Source organism: Xenopus laevis, chromosome 6S, assembly GCF_017654675.1.
Source record: "Xenopus laevis strain J_2021 chromosome 6S, Xenopus_laevis_v10.1, whole genome shotgun sequence".
In the NCBI taxonomy this organism is placed as follows: domain Eukaryota; kingdom Metazoa; phylum Chordata; class Amphibia; order Anura; family Pipidae; genus Xenopus; species Xenopus laevis.
In genome coordinates this window covers 51,684,412-51,704,892 of record NC_054382.1, presented here as the reverse complement: position 1 = coordinate 51,704,892, position 20,481 = coordinate 51,684,412, and positions in this window count along the sequence as shown.

Sequence of the window (20,481 nt, the reverse complement as noted above, 5' to 3'; positions counted from 1 at the left end):
GTGTTGTGCCCCCCTCCACCCACTCTGATGTGAAAGGGTTAAGCACTGGGCAGGTAAGGGGACGGCATCACTAGAGTCTTTTCTTATAAATAAATATAAAGCATTGTGCAGCTTGTTGCTTCTATATAAATAGATTATGATCCCCTAAAATTGACCCTGCCTAAATGACCCCCTTTTGTTTACACTAAGTACTCAGGAGTGGCTGCTCATATAACCTACACATCATACTATACAGAATGCGTGGTCATACCTGCCAACATTTTGGAAGTAAAAAGGGCCAAAAAAATTTTTGTCATGTAGCGCGGCGAATTTTTTGACCACACCCATTTTTGTGGCCACACCCCGTAATTACCATGTTCATTTTACAAAGTTTGGCAGGTTATAAAAGTTTGAAAATATTTCTCCTTATCTAAACTGTTAAAATTACTTATTTTCTTATCTCAAAATTGTTACAAAGTATCTTAGTTGCACCTGTTAGCTGTACTGGCCTCTCTGCCAAAAGCCAATTAAGTTAGAAATTTTGGACACAATAAAGATCTTTACACTTTGAATTGGTGCCTGCTGGAAGTCTGCGTTCATTGAGTGTCTGCTCCTTTTTACATTTCGGTTCATCCGCCCCCTATGCTGAGGGCTCAGGGCAGTGCACCTGGGCCACTTCCCTTACGTGGTGAGTAATTTGTTTACCACATTGAAGTACCCACACTACAGATGACTTCTTGTAAGTTAGAAATTTTGTTTCTTTTTCTGGCTGTTCAGTGCAGAGAAAAGAGGGACTTTCCAGTACAAATGAGGGACTGCAGGCTGAGCTGTTAAAAGAGGGACTGTCCCTCCAAAAAAGGGACAGTTGAGAGGTATGCACTGTGCACATGATCAGTTTCTGGCTAAAGCTATTATGTAGTAGTTGAACCATACCTCCCAACATTTTGGAAATAAAAAGAGAGACAAAAAATGCATGTAGTGCAGCAATTTTTTTTGACCACACCCATTTTGTGGCCGCACCCCCTAATTACCATGTTCATTTTACAAAGTTTGGCAGGTTATAAAAATGTGAAAATATTTCTCCTTATCTAAACTGTTAAAATTACTTATTTTCTTATCTCAAAATTGTTATAAAGCATCTTAGTTGCACCTGTTAGCTGTACTGGCCTCTCTGCCAAAAGCCAATTAAGTCAGAAATTTTGTTTATTTTTCTGGCTGTTCAGTGCAGAGAAAAGAGGGACTTTCCAGTACAAATGAGGGACCTCAGGTTGAGCTGTCAAAAGAGGGACTGTCCCTCTGAAAAATGGACAGTTGGGAGGTATGTGTGCACAAGATCAGTCCCAAGGCTCTGGCTAAAGCTACTATGTAGTAGTTGAACTATAGCTAAGCACATTATTAAGAGACTACTACAAGCTACAACATCGCAGGTGGGTGTGGCCTGTCCCATTATTACTCTCAGCTTAGACAGGAAGAGGAACAGGAGTGAGTCATTAGATAATGGCAAAACAGCAGGAATGCCCTTAACCAAAATGGTCACACAAGCAGGTTACAACAATAAGAATAGCCATATCACCTAAAATGATCATATTTATATAAGTTTTGCATACTTTTCTATCATTATAAGTGCAGCATTATATTTCTCAGCCGTTTGTAAAAACTTCCATTTATGAACCTGTAGTGTTTAACAGCAGCACAGCAGCACAGGGGACATTAGAGGGCGCCCTCTATAGCAGGTCAGATACTTTGCCTTAGCCATGTGGAGCAGAGCTGGCCACTTCTCATCTTGTTTGTATATGGCAATAAGCTTTGTTCTTATTGGTTCAGTAATGTGACTGACAGTGTTGCTTCACAGAATGGTTATTTTATCTGTTTTGTGAAACAAAACTGTCATTTTGTAGAAAGAATGGATCCTGTACTATAAAATCTTGCTTTCTGTCACAGATATCTATTTTGTCAGTCAAATCTAGCTTGACAAGCACTAGTTAGTTACACTATTATATATTATGTCCAACTTTGTTTTTACATAATTCATTCTGTAAGTAACTTTGCACATAAGTGTGTCCATTACATGGAGGTTATACATTTGTGAGACAGATTGCTTGTTAAACTGTACAGAATGGAGTTTGTGATATAATGACATCCTTTTGTGCACTAACCAGATTTTGTTTTCATTCTTTAATAGAAATAAGTCTTTTGTATATTTTTTTTCTCTGTGTATAGTCACAAATACTTATATAACATGAGAGACATTCATTCTGTGTATTAGGGATAGTTTTGTATACAGAATGCATTTGGGACAAACGGCACCCCATACTTCAGGACTGCTGCCATGTGTTATAGCTGCAAAAATATGGAACATGATAGTGCGATGCTGAAAGAAACCATAAAAAAAGAAAATAGCAACTATAAAATTTTAGCAATGAAATGTGGTCTTCAGTGCAGACATCCATAATTAGGGTGTTGCTTGGTATGCGGTAACTTGAACAATATGCGCATACAAAGATGTTCCATTGTGCCATACTTATTTAATTGAAACACTATGTTAATTGCAGGTGCAAATGCTGCATGCAAGTGACAAAATAATCCTGCCAAGACATTAACTGCTATATAAATATAAACAGTATGGAATCCATTATCCGGAAACCGCTAATCCAGAATGCTCCAAATTGCAAGAAGGCCATCTCCCAAAGACTGCAGCTTAATCAAATGATTAAATTTTTTAAGAGTTATTTCGTTTTTCTCTTTAATAATAACAGAGTTCCTTGTATTTGATCCCAAATAAAATATATGTAATCCTTATTGGAGGAAAAAAGTTCTAAGTTCTAAGATCCCTTACCTGGATATATATATATATATATATATATATATATATATATATATATATATATATATATATATATATATATATATATATATATATATATATATATATATATAGATAGATATATATATAGAGATATATATATATATATATATATATATATATATAGATAGATATATATATAGAGATATATATATATATATATATATATATATATATATATATATATATATAATGAGTCAGAAAGTACCCACACTCATTCCCCAAGTCCAATGGCAGGTGCTAGGTCAAATTATGATATATGATATGTAAAGTGGACCAGCACTCCAGTAATTTAAATTTTCCAAACGATTTTATTGAGTCATCACTCGTGTGTCGAATGATGACTCAGTGAAATCGTTTGGAAAATTACTGGAGTGCTGGTCCACTTTACAAACTTAACAAAACATTTTGTTAAGCATCAATGCAACCTATTTTGGGGATTAATGTGGATTTTGTTTTTTTCTGCTGAGATAAAGTTACACATTGGTGCGCTCCCTTACTTAAAGACTTGTAACACCAATGCTGCTGATTCCTTTTGAAGTTCTTACAAAGGTGCCCTGTCTGTTTTTTTCCTGATAGATCTAAAGCTGACACATCTTTGTTGTCAAATCATTCTTGTGCAGGTGAATATTGTGCAGAAAGATTTCTACCAGTAACAAAAATAAACAAGTCAAAATATGTGTGCAAGACTCCAGGGCTTTAATCGTTCTCTCTCCTGTATAAATACTCTTACCTGCCTTCAAGGGGTTGTTCACTTTTAATTTAACTTTTAGTATGATGTAGAGAGTGACATTCTTAGACGATTTGCAATTGGTTTTCATTTTGTATTATTTGTGTTTTTTGAGTTATTTAGCTTTTTATTCAGGAGTTCTCCAGTTTGCAATTTCAGCCATCTGGTTTCTAGGGCCCAAATTACCCTAACAACCGTGCATTGATTTGAATAAGGGACTGGAATATGAGTAGGAGAGTGTCTAAAAGTAATAAAAAGTAGCAAAAACATTACATGTGTAGCCTTACAGAGCATTTGTTTTTAGATGGGGTCAGTGACCCCCATTTGAAAGCTGGTAAGAGCCAGAAGAAAAGAGCAAATAAGTAAAAAACTATAACAAAGAAATAACAAAGACCAAATGAAAAGTTGCTTAGAATTAGCCATTCTATAACATACTAAAAGTTAATTAAAAGACGAACCACCTTTTTAAATACCTGATTTTCCAGTACCTACCTGACGATTTGTTTTTATGTTAATTGTAACTTTTTAAATCATATTCCTATTTTTTATGAAGAACAGAACACTGAACTTTTGCATTACAGCTTTTGAATCACAGAAAGTTACACAGTTACATAATTAGATTGAAAAGAGACCAAAGTCCATCAAGTTCAACCCCTCCAAATGAAACCCAGCATCCATACATACACACATTGACCCTTCCATACACTCACATCAACTATATATACTCATACACTAACTATAGACTTTAGTATCCCAATAGCATTGGATATTATGCTTGTCCAAGAAATCATCCAATCCACTTTTAAATGCATTAACAGAATCAGCCATCACAACAACATCCAGCAGTGCATTACACAACCTCACTGTCCTCACAGTGAAGAACCACCTACGTTGCTTCAAGTGAAAGTTATTTTTCTCTAGTCTGAAGTGGTGGCCTTTGGTGCGGTGATCCTCTTTATGGGTAAATAAGTCCTCTGCTATTTGTCTATAATGTCCTCTAATATACTTGTAAAGTGTCCCCTCTGAAGCATCTTTTTTCTACACTCTAAATCTTCCATCACTCTAACCACTTTTGTTGCACGTCTCTGCACTCTCTCCAGCTCATTTATATCTCTCTAAAGGACTGGAGCCCAAAACTGCAACACATACCCCAGGTGAGACCTTACCAGAGACCTATAAAGGGGTAAAATTATGTTTTCATCCCTTGAGTTTATACCCTTTTTTATGCAAGACATAACTTTATTTGCTTTAGTGACCACAGAATGACACTGCCCAGAATTGAACAAAACCCACAGATTCTTAGATTCTTCTCAGTTAAGGAAACTCCCAAAACACTACCATCTAGTGTATAACTTGCATTTATATTATTTTTGCCAAAGTGCATAACCTTGCATTTATCAACATTGAACCTCATTTTCCAGTTTGCTGCCCAGTTTTCCAATTGAGTCAAATCACTCTACAAAGTGGCAGCATCCTGCATGGAACCTATAGTTCTGCTTAATTTATTATCATCAGCAAATATAGAAACAGTACTTTCAATGCCTACCTCCAGATCATTGGTAATAAACAAATTGAAAAGCAAAAGACCAAGTACAGAGCTAACAACACTGGTCCAATTAGAAAATGTTCCATTTACCATCACTCTTTGTAGTCTATCTTTTAGCCAGTTCTCTATCCAGATACAAATACAATGCTCCGGGCCAACATTCCTTAATTTAACCAGTAACCTTCTGTGTGGCACTGCATCAAATGCTTTAGCAAAGTCTAAGTAGATAACATCCACTGCCTTCCCAGAATCGAGGTTCCTGCTTCCGTTAAATTTTCTTTAAGACAACTTCGAAAAGATTCCAGCTTTGCCAGATGCTTTATAAGTGAACATTTTCTGCATTGACAGAAACTGGCAAAGCACATAAAGGTAGAAACCATTACTAATTTGACTTTTAATTAAAGTGATGTTTGTTAGCTGCTGCATGAAATGAACAACCAGGACTGCCATCAGAAATCACAGGGCCCCATACGTCAAAATTTCCTGGGCTGTGCCACCGCAAGCCCCACCTACAGGTCCGCCCTCTCCACCCCACAGGTCTGCCCCCCACCACACAGTAAAAAAACAAAAAAAATATTGGTGGCTAGGGTTCCCACATGTTAATAAAAAATAAAAAGATATTGGTGGTCAGGGCCCCCCATAAAAAAACATTTGTGGCCAGGGCCCCCCCATTAAAAAATATTGGTGGCTAGGACCCCACATGAGAAAAAAAAATTGGGGGCCAGGGCCCCTTAAACATCCATGCCTTCCCGAAGTCAGCAGCTCTCAGAAAGATAGGGGGCCCGGCTAATCAAGTAAGTGTGGCATGGCCGGACCCCCTTAGCCTCGGGGCCCCCTACAACTCTCCCCCCTGTCCCCCCCCTGATGGCTGCCCTGTGAACAACCAGTGTTAACGTTATATAAAGTGAAATATGGCCTTTCATGGGCGGATTTTCATTAAGGCTTGGGGAGGCTAAGCCTCCCCAAACCTGCCTGACACCTCAAAGAAAAGGGAAAAAATAATCTCCCTTACTGAATGCCACTGTTTAAACACGGGGAAAACTCCCGCCCTGCGTGCCTGCTGTAGAAAATCAGTTACACTCCGATTGGAGCTTTTCCCTTGAAACTTCTCCAATCAGAGCACACCTCTCAGAACAGACTGCAAAATAGACCAATCAGCACAAAGAAGAGGGCGGGCCTGTGTACACATTAGGAACTGAAGGAACGGTAGAAGAGAAGGCAGATGCAGTGATAAAGACTACTCAACCTGAGGATGTTTAGTAAGTAAGGAAATGTTTTGTGTTGCTACTGATGAATCTTTCTTAACCCTGAACTGGCTTTCATGGTGTTTAATGGAGCAAATACAAGTAATTTTAAGCCATGATCACTTCTGTCGAAACAGGGTATAATATAAACACATCTACCCAGAGTCCCTTGCAACCCTTATTATACTTATTGCCAAGAGTTCTAGTTTGAGAGTCTATGTTCCCACATCTCTGATAAAATGTTTCTCCTCTGATGTAATACCCAAAGATAAAGGTACTGATTACTATATCAAAGTGAAGGAAGTGATATACAGAGGCCTATATGTTAATTTTCTTTCTATAGTTCTTCAACCTTAGAAACCTGTAATAGAAAACCACTGTAACATTGCATTTATCATAACAAATGTAGAATTGGACATGTAGAGTGCTATCCTTATGGAATTAATTCAAGCTAAGAATGTAGTTAGCACCTTTAGTCAGTGTGAAAGTGTGTATTGCTATTTGATATAAGTTGGAAGGTTCTTGTATAAGAGCATTGTGAGTCTGTACTAAGATAGTGGTGTTACTCTATCCCATTGTGTAATACAGTGCTACGTCTCAATGACAGGCTTCCTGTGTTTCATTAGCTGTTTTTGGCTTTATCAATATTTGCAATTTTGACTAAATATATGACTGCTGTCCTGATCCTATGTCTGCTGTGGACTGTCTTAAGGGCAGAGACACATGCTCAGATTTGGGGAGATTAGTTGCCCAGCGACAAATCTCCTCTTCTGCGGGGCAAATAATCTCCACAAACTGCCTTCCCCTGCCATCGTTTTCCGAAGTCGCCCGAAGTTGCCTCTGGAGGAAACTTTGGGCGGCTTCAGAAGATGAAATGCTCAGAGTGCCATCTCACCGGCGATTTACATTCTAGCCGTCGGGAAGGCAGGGGAGGCAGTTCGGGGAGATTAGTTGCCCCGAAGAAGAGGAGATTTGTCGCTGGGCACTGGGCGACTAATCTCCCTGAATCTGAACGTGTTCAGGGGAAGCATTTATGACACTATGGCTGGAAAACATATATAGCAAAAGTGTTAACATGGGGCTGAAGGGGAAAAACAGTGCAGAAACAAGTGGAGTGAGAGGAAAAGGCAGGCTATAAGGGAACAACATGAAAAGTGAATGAGATGAGAGTGGAGAGTGACAGAAATGGAGGAATAACAGAATTCTAAATCAAAGAGGCTTATAAGGAAAGGGAAGTGAAGGGAGTAGGGTCAAAATACAACAAAAAAGGAAAGAGGAATATATGAGAACATTGTTGTTGGAAAAAATACCTAAGTTGTAGATTAGTGACCATTTATGTGCCAGGTACATGAAACTGGTGTGTGAGGTGACTCTATGTAAAATTAGCATTCAATTTATTCTGCTATATTATGTGTTTTAATTTTACCCTGTCTTTTTTTGAGCCATTGTAAACATAAATATCATGTCTTTTCATGTTGAACAATGCACAGTTTTGAGTGTTTTTACACCCTTAATATTTTGATGTGGAATAGCTATTGTACCTGCACTTCTGCATTGTGAAATCAGAAAGAGAAACAGGAGGTGGGGTTGTTAATTTTGTCAGCTACATCCGATATTAAATTTAAAGGGGTTGGTTCGCCTTAAAGTTTTAGTATGTTATAGAATGTCCCTTTCATAGCAACTTTGCATTTGGTCTTCATTATAAATTTAGTTTTTTTCAATGATATGCCTTCCTCTTCCTGCTCTTTCCAGTTTTTGAATGGGGGTCAATGACCCCAGCATCTAAAAATTATTGTTCTGTGAGGTTCAGATTTAGGGTCGGAATGGGCTGGTGGGACACCTGGAAAAAACCCTGTAAGCCATAGCTCTTTTGGGCCCCATCAGCCCAGACCCGCTCCCTGTACTGCCGCTTACCTCCATGACCTGGGTAACGATATGTAGAAAAAGGTACGCGTGCATGGAGGTAAGCGGCAGTGCAGGGAGCGGGTCTGGGTCGACGGGGCCCAAAAGAGCTGGGGCTTACCCCGGTTTGCGGCTGGGATGGGGGCGCAGAGGGTGTTTTGTGGCTGGGGGCTTTTATTACATAACTTTCTTTTTAGTCCCTCTTCTACTGGTGGCTGCAAATAAGACTTTAACAACACGATTGTTGCTGAAATACCAAATTGGGGAGATGTTGAGCAAAACTCTAAATAACTAAAAAAACACACAAAATAAAAAATGAAGACTAATTGCAAATGATCTTGGAATATTAATATCTGCATGATACTAAATGTTAATTTAAAGGTGAACAACTATTTGAAGGCATCCCATGTATGGCCAACTTTAGCCTTCCCAAAAATAAAAATCATCCTCCGCCTATGTGGCCTTTCATCTAACACTGTATAAGAATAACCATTTTAACATGGATATAGGCATCTTTATTGTGATTAAAACAGTAACTTAACTAGAGCACCCGGGCCCAGGTGCAGGCCGGGCAGCTGGGCCCCCACCTCCCCTTTGAACAAAATTTTGGTGCCGGATTCCCAGTGCAAGCATCCGGGAGGGGGTACGGGTCCTGGTGCGATCGCACCCCCAGTAGTTCCGCCGCTGGATTAAAATGTCTGTCAGTGTAGAATAAAATGTCAACAAAAAAGAAATTATAATCTTGAGAATATGTGTTTACATTAACTGCAAACTTGTTTGACAAAAAATTTACTGCCTGGTTACTAATACATTTTCTCTGTTTTCTGCTATCCTTGAGCACCCTCTACTGGTCAGTGACAACCTAAATTCCCTGCTACCTACAGTGAGTTTATCCTTCCACAACACTGTCATAAATTTTGTCCAGGAGAAAATCTAATGACATATTTATACTTTTTGCAGAACATACAATAAACACTAATCTGAATTTTCACTAACAATGTCGTTATCACTTGGTGATGCATGCTAGTATGAAATTTTTGTCCTCAGCTCTAAATAATGTTTTTATTATTATTATTATTTAACTTATACTTACAAAACACCAACATATTCAACACAGATGAAATACAAATATTGACTGATAACAGGAGGTATACAATGGCCCATAATTAAAAGGACAACATTTTTAGTTGAAAGTATGTATAATTCAATTAAAGTGTGGGTGAAATAAACCATTAGCCTACATTTCTGGCAAATACGTGAGTGACAAGGCTATGCTACTAAGTGTGAATATTGTAGATTGCTCTTTTTTAACATATTGCAAACATAGCACTTTCAGAATACATTCAACATTTATTTCAGAGGACTTCTCATAATATTCATCCTGTGTAACATTACATATTAGCAATTTACTGGCTATACAGGAAAGATATTATAGCATATTGTTATAAAACAATAAAAATTATTGTAGATCACAAAAATGTGATTTTTAGGTCTATGCCACAGTGGCCAATGTCACCAACTTATCAAAATCTGTTACCCTGTTTTTTGCACATTGTCCTTACAGTTGCACCTAGCATTTAGGGATGCATGCATCAAATCCAGGATTTGGTTCAGGGTTTGTCCAGGTTTTTGCCTTTTTCTGCAGGATTCCCAATCGACCAATTCCATGATTTTTCATGCCACAAACAAGAAAACTGTGGATTTTCTTTTCTGCACACTGAGTTCTCGTTCTTTTTCAACCCTTCCTTACAAATTATGGTTCAGATTCAGTTCAGAATTTGGCCAAATCTTTGAGATTTTGCAAGCAAAAGTACAGGGTTTGCATATGCCTGCCAGTGCTGAGCTCTGTTCAATCTACTTCAATTTGATACAAGATGCAGAAGAAATCAGCACCAACCATGGGCATAGTAAATGAGCTCTCAAATGTCGTTGCTGCAGATATAAATCTAACTTTAGAAAATATATGTTGCCTCATATATTGCAAATATTACACTTCCTCCACACTGAATGGTACAGTACAGTTGGTGAGTATTGGATAATTGCTAGATTGCCAGAACGGGTTACCTAGATTTAATGTATTTACAAATATGTCGAGGAAACCTCCTCCAGCATCTGGTATATGAAACACATACAATGGGGTACAATGAGCAGAAAGGCTTCTGTTTGGAGAACAGAGAAACAAAAAAAAACAGGGGACCTCATTTGTATTCTTAAGTATAAAACAAATACAAAAATAAATGTAATAAATGGTAAAGGCATGGATGTGAACTTGACCTGATATGTGCCAACATGGGCACAGTAATATTTCTTGCCAGACTAATTAAATTTTTTTATGAGAAGGTGAGCAGTGACCATGATTCTGGGATGGCATTGGATGTGATCTACTTTGCTAGAGCATTACATTATTACAAGATACAGTGCCACACAGGAGGTTCCTGGTTAAATTAAGCAATGTTGGCCTAGAACAGAGTATTTGAACCTGGATAGAGAACTGGCTAAAAGATAGATTACAAAGATTGGTGGTTAATTGATTTTTTTTTTTTGTATAGTATACAACATTCAGATAAAACATTTATGTAATACGTTTAAGCAGTAACAATATGATTTATATTTCAGAATATTTGTACAGCTCTGAAAATAAAAATAAAAACAATAAAACTTTTGGTTTTAACTTAACCAATTGCCTGGCTCTTGTTGTTTCTTTGTTTTCTGTTTCTTATTTGATATAATGCTACATTATTTAGAAAGGGAATAATCCCTGTCTGACAATAGTCCTACATATACCAGATCACAAAGCTACCCTCCTTTTCTTTAAACCAGCTTTTTTAATATATATAGATTTAAATTACCCTTTTCATGATTTGAGTGTTTATCATATTTTGTTATGTGTTAAATACTCACTGTAGTGTAATAGTGGTAGTGGTCTACCTTATAAGGAAAGAGAGGAGGGATCTAACCCAGTTGTAGTAGCTCGGGAAGCCCAAGGTTGCCAAATTTGTATAAATTTACCGTGGGTTCCAGATAAAATAGATGTTAATTTCTCATTTAACATTATGGCTGTAATTTTGGAATTTAAAGACTTGAAGTATGCCATGATTTGGCAATCAGCTGTTTGGCTGCTGAGAATATAAACATGTAACTAGTTCCTAGAATTGCCGTTAATGTTAGGAATCCTTTGATTGAACAAGGTTATCTAAGGGTCCTTTCGAATATGAATATTGGTAATGGAATCTATCATACCAAAGACTCTTGACAAATATTTTTGCACTAATGGGCATTGCCACCATAAGTGGGTCATGGTACCTTCCCCGTCACAATTTCTAAAACAAGTCGAAGATTGAGATGAAAACATTTTATGTAAACATACTGTATGGGGGGCAAATACCAATGGGTTAACACTTTTGTAGCAGGTTTCTACTTGACTTAGATTTATGGAAATCTTGTTTGTTTCTTAGAATATAAATAATGCTGAACTTGTAGAAAGCAAAGCTTTTCTTTAGTGGGAGGAAGGAATTTATGTTTTCCCAAGTCATTCTGCCGGTGGGTTGATACATATATTTGATATACTGAATGTGATTGGAGTGCCGCATTTGAAGGGGACAGTTTCCAATCCAAGTGGGAACTCTGGGTTACCCCAAAGTGGGGTGGCAGACTTGTGGGAGGTGATAAATGGAACATTTCCTAATTAGACCTTGTTAGTGGAGTACCGTAGGGCTCTGTACTTGGTCCTTTGATTTTCAACTTGTTTATTAATGACCTGGAGGAGGGCATTGATAGTACTGTTTCTATTTTTGCTGATGATACAAAATTGTGCAGAACTATAGTTTCTATGCAGGATGCTGCCACTTTGCAGAGTGATTTGACTAAATTGGAAAACTGGGCAACAAACTGGAAACAAGGTTCAATGTTGATAAATGCAAAGTAAACACACTTTGGCAAAAATAATATAAATACAAGTTATACACTAAATGACAGTGTTTTGGAAGTTTCCTTAGCTGAGAAGGATCTAGGGGTTTTTGTAGATAACAAGTTGAAAAAGTTGAAAAACACAATTTTGCCTCTTTATAGGTCCCTGGTAAGGCCTCGTCTGGAGGATGCAGTGCAGTTTTGGGCTCCAGTCAATAGGAAGGATATAAAATAGCTGGGGAGAGTGCAGAAATGTGCAACCAAAAGGGTAGACTTTCAAGGTTGGGGTTGTTTTTTCTGAAATAAAAAAGATGCTTGCGAGGGGACATGATTATACTTTACAAGTGCATTAGAGGACATCATAGACATATAGCAGAAACTTTTTTACCCATAAAGAGGATCACCGCACCAGATGCCCCCTCTTTAGACTAGAGGAAAAGAAATTTAATTTGAAGCAGCATAGGTGGTTCTTCACAGTGAGGTTGTGGAATGCCCTGTCAGATGATGTTGTGATTCTGTTATTGTGTTATTGGGATTCTCAAATAATACTCCATAAATCATGTTAATTGGCCTTCTAACTGCTGCTCCCCCAAGACCCCAAGGTGATCAACCCCAAAGATTGGGAACCTCTGCTCTTGACTGACGTTGGCAAAGTTTCCTCACTGCTTTGTTTTGCTTGTAAAGAAACTAACCGGAACCAAAGTCCATTATTGTGTATTGTTATACATGGACCTACATAGATAATGAAGTTTTTTTAGACTTCAGATGCCAAAAATGCCTTAGACAGTCTTCAGAAATGAAACGTATTATTAATGTGTCTTCATCACTGTAGCTATGAACCAGTCATCTCTCAAATCAATGAGGTCCCTTCCTATTGACCAATATTGAAACAGGAATTTGGACAAAGCCAAGAATGCGAGCTTTGAGAGTTTTACATAATTTCAGTCCGCCAGCTGAGTTTGTGTGAGGTTAAAAACAACTGTGTGTGATTAAACTGAAATATGGGAGCATATATGTCTCTTTAAATGTGCTTGTGTGTGCCGCAAATGGAGCTAAATAAAATTTGCTTTGGAAGGAAAGAGAAATAAAGAATGTGGGTTAATGAACCTTGAAATAGATTGATGTGTAGTAAAATTAGTGCTTTGCCTGTTCAAAATAGGGCCTGTAAATCAAAATTTGGAAACCTTTTGCAGCCTTTGAAGTGCAAGTTAAAGTACAAAAGTGTTTGAACTGGCTAAGTGACATGGAAAACGTCAGCACATATCTCACTTTATGCTTTCTCCCCCTAAATAAAATCTGTTTGGGAATGAGAGAAAGAGCAATGTGTGCTCTGGATTATTAACTTTTAAATAGTTACACCTGGGATGAGTTTGGTACTTACATACATTTTACATACATTTTATGAAAGGAACCGGTTGTATATAATATAACACTTATGGGTTTGTTTGCTGTGGGTGAATTTAAGTAATAGGCATGCTTGTGAAAGCAAAATTGCACAGTGCATTGCAAATCAAAATTGCAAAGTGTTGTGACCACTGGGCATCACTGTCCCATGCATACTATTATAAGATTACTAATATATCCCTTTATAATTTGGTATTTTGCCAGGAAGGCATCTATGTCTTTCTTAAAGGCATTCTTTCAATCTGCCATCGCAATAGCCCCTAGCAGGGCATTACATTACATAATGCAAAGCTTCACAACCTTCACGTTGATCATTTTAAAGGGGTGGTTCCCTTTCAAGATATCTTTTAGTATGTCGTAGAATGGCCAGTTTTAGCAGCTTTTCAAATGGTCTTCATTTTTATTTTTTATATAGTTATTTGCCTTGTTCTTCGGACTCTATCCAACTTTCAAATGTGAGTGACTGACACCGGCAGCCCATAAACTGTTTCTCTGTGATGTTAAAATGTTATTATTATTTTTTTGTTACTTATCTTTCTATTCAGGTCCTCCCCATTCCTATTTCAGTCTCTTATTCAAATCAATGCCTGGTTGCAAGGGTAATTTAGACCCTAGCAATCTGATAGTTGAAGAACAGCTGAAGAAACAGCTAAAAAATTTAAAAAAAACCATAAATAATAAAAAGATCAACTGCAAGTTGTCTCAGAATATCACTCTCAATATCAAACTAAAAGTTGATTTAAAGGTAAACAACCCCTTTAATATGTTATTTGCACAGTCTGTTCAATAAGCTCTATTTTATCAATGGCAGAACTGCCAGTTATAAAGAGCCATTATTAATCTTAATGTTTCAGAATAAATAATTTGAGAACTAATCATAACCATAATGCCATTTGTTAAAGGTGCTTTTGTCTAAAGCTGTCCCTTGCTTGCCTTTGCAGGAGTACACTTTCTGGATAATGGATCCCATACCTGTATAGTTCAACAGCAGCTGTTAATAATTATAATAATTAATTTAAATGTTGGTTCTGCACCAGGTAGAATGCAGGCTTCATTACTCAAACATTTAATTAGAGTAAATATAAGGAAATATAGCATGGGCACCAGGAATATTTTAACTGTAGTTTACTATCAACAAGCATCTTCTATATGTGTGCCTAACTGTAACTCACGTTAATTAAAAGAAATACATGTGCTTTAACAACACAACAACCTGCAACCTAAACAATATAAATTGCAATAAATAACTTTCTCACATTCCATTCCACCATTTTCTTCTAATGTGTGGTCCATAGAACACTTTATATGTAGCACCAGGTCTCTAGAAAATACTGAGAGAATGAGCTTTGAATGAGCTTTCAACCCATATACAGAAATGTATCTAGAAATGTTTGTATGAGCATTTCTAAATTTCAGTTATACTGCTATTTTTAGTAATAAAAGATCATACGCCACATTTTTTGACATCTAAATTACATATAGGAGGAGTTACAGTGCATACAATGTAAAGACATATAGGGTATATTCTTTGCTTTTAAATACAGTATACTGATCAATCAGATGTTTTTTCAAATAGCTACCCATTAAATAGTACCTGTTCATTGGTTGATTGCCATGGGTTACTGGCCCAGTACCAAATGTAAAATATTTAATCACATTTCTCTCTTAGTTCCCTGCATAGCTGGCAAATGTTCTTGCTGTGGTTTCATGTGTATCTTTAATTAAATTGTCTTTCAGGGCATAATTCTTCCTTCAATTTTAAATAATTCTGATGAAGTAGTTCATAAATAAAGCACATATGCTCTTTATTCTAAACCAAGAATTCATGTGGTGTGGGGTTTATTCAACTTTCACTATGTCTTTGTTTATTTTTTTTTTTATAATGCACTCAATGATTAGAGGAGTCTAATGCAGCCAAATGTGGAGAACTCGGTAGTGTACTACTCTTGTGTTTATGCTATTGGAGCTTATTTTGAGGGATGTTAAATAGATGTGCAGTAGCTCTCTGTAAATTACTTGCAGGCTTGTTTTCCCTGCTATCTTTCCGGAGACAGGGTGGTCCTCTCGTGTGTGAATCTGTGCCATTATTAGCAATATACTGTAAAAATAGAACACATCTGGGCTACTACAAGACCACATTTAAATGCATCTACAACCATTTCCTATGTTTTTGTTAAAAAAAAATATCTGCAGTTTACATAGGCAAATAAATAAGAAGTGGTTTGCCCTTTTGACACCATTGATATCAACAGTGTTTTCAAGATTTTTTTTTAAAGAGCATTTATTTAAATAAAGAATGATTGGCACCTGACTATTGGCATCTGCTTTAAAAGTAGTGAGGGTTTTCTTTCCCTCCCTTGTTTAACATTTCATTGTGATTTGCAAAATGTTCAGGTGATATGTTTCTCTTATGGTTTTCAACTAATGATATATATATATATATATGCATTGAAAAGAGTGCATTTAAACTGCATTATATGTGTGGCAAATTAATACTCGGCTCATTTAGGGTTAATATTCCCTCTGAGCAATGCAATTAAGTGGCAGCTGAGAGAGGAGCTACCCAGGAAAGGTAAAAGGTCTGTGTTACCACACCTGAGGGCTCTCCTGATTCCTACTCGAGTGGTGCTGCTGGGAGAGACAGTGCCTGAAAAAAGGTGTCTTGCTGCCAGCAAAAGTGTGGCAGAGGCTGGTGAACCTAAATCCCTGGAGAGGAGAATGGACTGGCAGAGGCTAGTGAGTCTGAGTTTTCATTTTAAGGTTATTTTTTTTATCTGTATTAAGTGTTACTATTGGTTTCTGTAATGCTGAATAAACATCTCACGTACTACACACAAACCTTGTTTTCATAGTTATGAGTCGCATATCCTGCTAGCAATAGGTACAAACAGGAGTTCCTTGGGTAACTTGACAAGGAACAAAGGCTAGTTGTCTCATAACAACGTAACATTCAGCATACAAATCATATTACCTACTGCTCTCAAGCAGAGTGAAGTATCATGGACCTCGGGAGATTTTTATTCTGCTGTAACCAAATGGAATTTTATATTATTCCATTTCATGTAGGAAGTTTCCAAGTCAGAAATTTTCATAGCCACAAACCTTTAGATATTACTCAAAACCAAGGGATTTTACTCTGTCTATGGCTGTATAAGTGGCTGATAACATGGTGACATGAAGTTTCCTAAATAGCAAATACAACCTGTTAATAGAAACTAATGCTTTTTAGAACCATATGAACTGTCTTTCGTTAAAATAAAAAGTGTCTCATTGTGGTGTTTGACTGTGGTGCACTCACAACACATCTCTCTGTTTCAAGAATATGTCGGATCAAAAAGCATGGTGGACTCATGCATTCTTTCCATCTCCTGATTCAAAGGGAAAAAGCAGAGTAATAGCACATTTCCCATGAAAGGATATCTGCAATATTACTAAAGGAGGCAATGCATCTTCAACACAAGGCAGAAAGTATGAGCCTGCTATAAGCATCTACCACATTCTATTCTTATGAAGATTGCTTTTGGTTTATACTGATAAGGAGCACATCTTTAAACTTTATTTGTAGGGTCTTTTTTATTTTGGCCCGTTGGAAATGAATTTACCAACCATTTACAAACAAGGACTACGTATAACTTAACTGTGGTCTTGTCACCATAAATAATAAATGTGACACCCACCAATTGTCTTATGATACCAGGCAAAAAAAGATATTTTTTGTAGACAAGGTGTCTATTGAGCAGAACTAACCATTTATAGGTACAACATAGATACATGCCGAGTAAAAAAAGGCCAAATAGTTTTCATTGTGGGCTACCAAAAGGTTTGTTTACTCAAAAATAAATCTTCTAATCTTCTGATACTGTGCAAGAAAAGAAAGTTATAGAAATACTCTATGCTTAAGCAAAGAATCGGATGGACAAAGCACAAATTCATCAGAAGAGGACAGGGCAAATCTAGACTCTCCAAAATTGGGAAATAAATGAACAAACAAGGGAAAGTTGTGCTCACCACTAATTTTTAAAACCATTAGGCGGGGGTGCAATGAGGGTGTGACCACAAAATACATATAGACAAATACAAGAGTCCTCTGCACTCAACCCATTATCAATATATTTAAGACAGAGACATTTTGTGCATACTGCTACTGAAAAATGCCTTAACCTTTAAACAAAACAGGGATTGTTTGTCCATATATTGCAATATATTTAAGCTGGCCAACTACATCAGTCCTCCCATATCTGGCCAGTCCTACACTTTAAATTTCATCTGATTCATTAAGAATGCTATTGCTTCATTATACATTTTACAAAGGGATTAAGTTTTACCTGGAACTTACTTGCTGCTTTCAAAGTAAAACTCCTAAACTTGGCTGCGCTTTTATTAGACACCAGTGGGATCACCTGAATATAGTTGGGAAGGGTGGGAGCTACAACATGGAGCTGGTCACTGCTCCTGTATAACAATAACAAACAAGGGAAAGTTGTGCTCCCCACTAGTTTTTAAAACCATTAGGCGGGGGTGCAATGAGGCTGTGACCACAAAATACATAAAGACAAATACAAGAGGTCCTCTGCACTCAACCCATTATCAATATATTTAAGACAGAGACATTTTGTGCATACTGCTACTGAAAAATGCCTTACCCTTTAAACAAAACAGGGATTGATTGTCCATATATTGGAATATATTTAAGCTGGCCAACTAAGTCAAAGTCATCCCATATCTGGCCAGTCCTACGCTTAATTTTCATCTGATTCATTAAGAATTCTATTGCTTCATTATACATTTTACAAAGGGACTAAGTTTTATCTGCAACTTGCTGGCTGCTTTCAAAGTAAAACTCCCAAACTTGGCTGCCGTTTTATTAGACACCAGTGGGATCACCTGACTATAGTTGGGAAGGGTGGGAGCTACAACATGGAGCTGGTCACTGCTCCTGTATAACTATAACAAACAAGGGAAAGTTGTGCTCACCAATAATTTTTAAAACCATTAGGCGGGGGTGCAATGAGGGTGGGTTGAGTGCAGAAGACCTCTTGTATTTGTCTATATGTATACATATAGACAAATACAAGAGGTCTTCTGCACTCAACCCACCCTCATTGCACCCCCGCCTAATGGTTTTAAAAATTAGTTTTTAAACAATTCCCTTGTTTGTTATAGTTATACAGGAGCAGTGACCAGCTCCATGTTGTAGCTCCCACCCTGATGTATAAGCATGATTGCTGTTTGACACCAGTTTTGCAGGCTAGATAGACTATTGTCAATAATTCAAAGACATGGAAGCAGGTTTGGTGTCAGCCTTGCAGCTACTGTAGCAGGCTTTGGACCCCAGGTGTGTTTGCACTTAAGTGCAAACAATGATTAAACAATAATCAGAACATTTTACATGTTTTAAAAAAAACACATACAGAATGCTTATTGGATGTCTGTTTTTTCTTAGGTAAGATATGGAAATTATATTTAAGGGCTACTGCTTCAGAAACATATTCCAGATGAATGAAATGGATTAGTGATTATGTTATCTGTCTCAAAATGTATTACAAAATTACTAGTATTTCATTTCACTTGTTATGTTCCATTGCTATGCAGCCAAGCAACTATGCAAATGGACACATTTTCCCAGTGTCTCTTGTCTGTGTAACCATTGACCTACACCCTCATATTATGATAGATAATAGAGCTACTAGAGAGTAAAATAAATGTAACCCTTTCTTAGCACTCTCTTCTATGGTACAATATCATGTTAAGGTTACCAGATTCTCTAATCTATTGCTCCCATATCAAACACAAAACAAGACTTGTCCTTAAAGGGAGTTATTCACCTTTAAATTAACTTTTAGCATGACGTAGAGTGATATTTTGAGACAATTAGCAATTGGTTTTCATTTTATAATATTTGTTATTTTAAGATAAGTTTTTATTCAGCAATTTTCCAGTTTGAAATTTCAGCAATTTGGTGTCTATGGTCCAAATTAAAAAAACATGCATTGATTGAGAGACTGAAACATTAGGGCCTGAATAGAAAGGTGAGTAATAAAAAGCAGCAATAACAATACATTTGTAGCTTTACAGAGCTTTTGTTTTTTTAGATGGGGTCAGTGACCCCCACTTTAAAGCCAGAAGAAGATGGCAAATAATTCAAAAACTATTTTTAAAAAATAAAGGCCAGCTGAATAGTTTCTAGTCATTCAATAACATACTTAAAGTTAACTTAAAAGTGAGCTACTCCTTTAAAGCGTCCTTACACAGAGATATGCTCAATGGTAGGGTACCCTATAGTAGGGTAGCTTAGTGGAGCCAACAGACCACTCCATTCTTTCCTCAGCTTTTTACATTTAGTCTAGTACAATATTTGATGCATGCATACAAACCATACAATGTGTAACATAAGTTAGGAACCTTGCATGTACTCAGATATTATGTATTCTGGAAGCTTAAAATAATGTAGAGTTATGGGTTTGTGGCGACATTCCGCATTTAGCCATCGGTGCAAAATTTAGCTGCTAAAAAAGTGGCTTCAAAATGCCCCTACACTCCAATGTATTTTGCATGAAAGAGCCACCACAATGAAGTGCAGAAAATGTCACCCTGAAAAAAATTTGCTGCAGGTAAAGTCACCAGGAAAAATTTCCATACACGCCAATGTGTTTTGCATAAAGGAATATTCCAGTGGTTACACTATTTGTTTTACACTCATCACTAGGTGGGACACATTAGTAACTTGGATAGAAGGTAGAGACTTACAGTACATGGGTATAATTAAATATACACTTAAAGGGCCATTTAAAAGCGATACTGCAATTGTAGTCGAGCAAAGATGACTGCAATCACCATGCAAATAAAATGGCATTCATTAAAGGTACAGCATTTTGATTGCAAAGCCCGTGTGGTTCTGTTATATTTA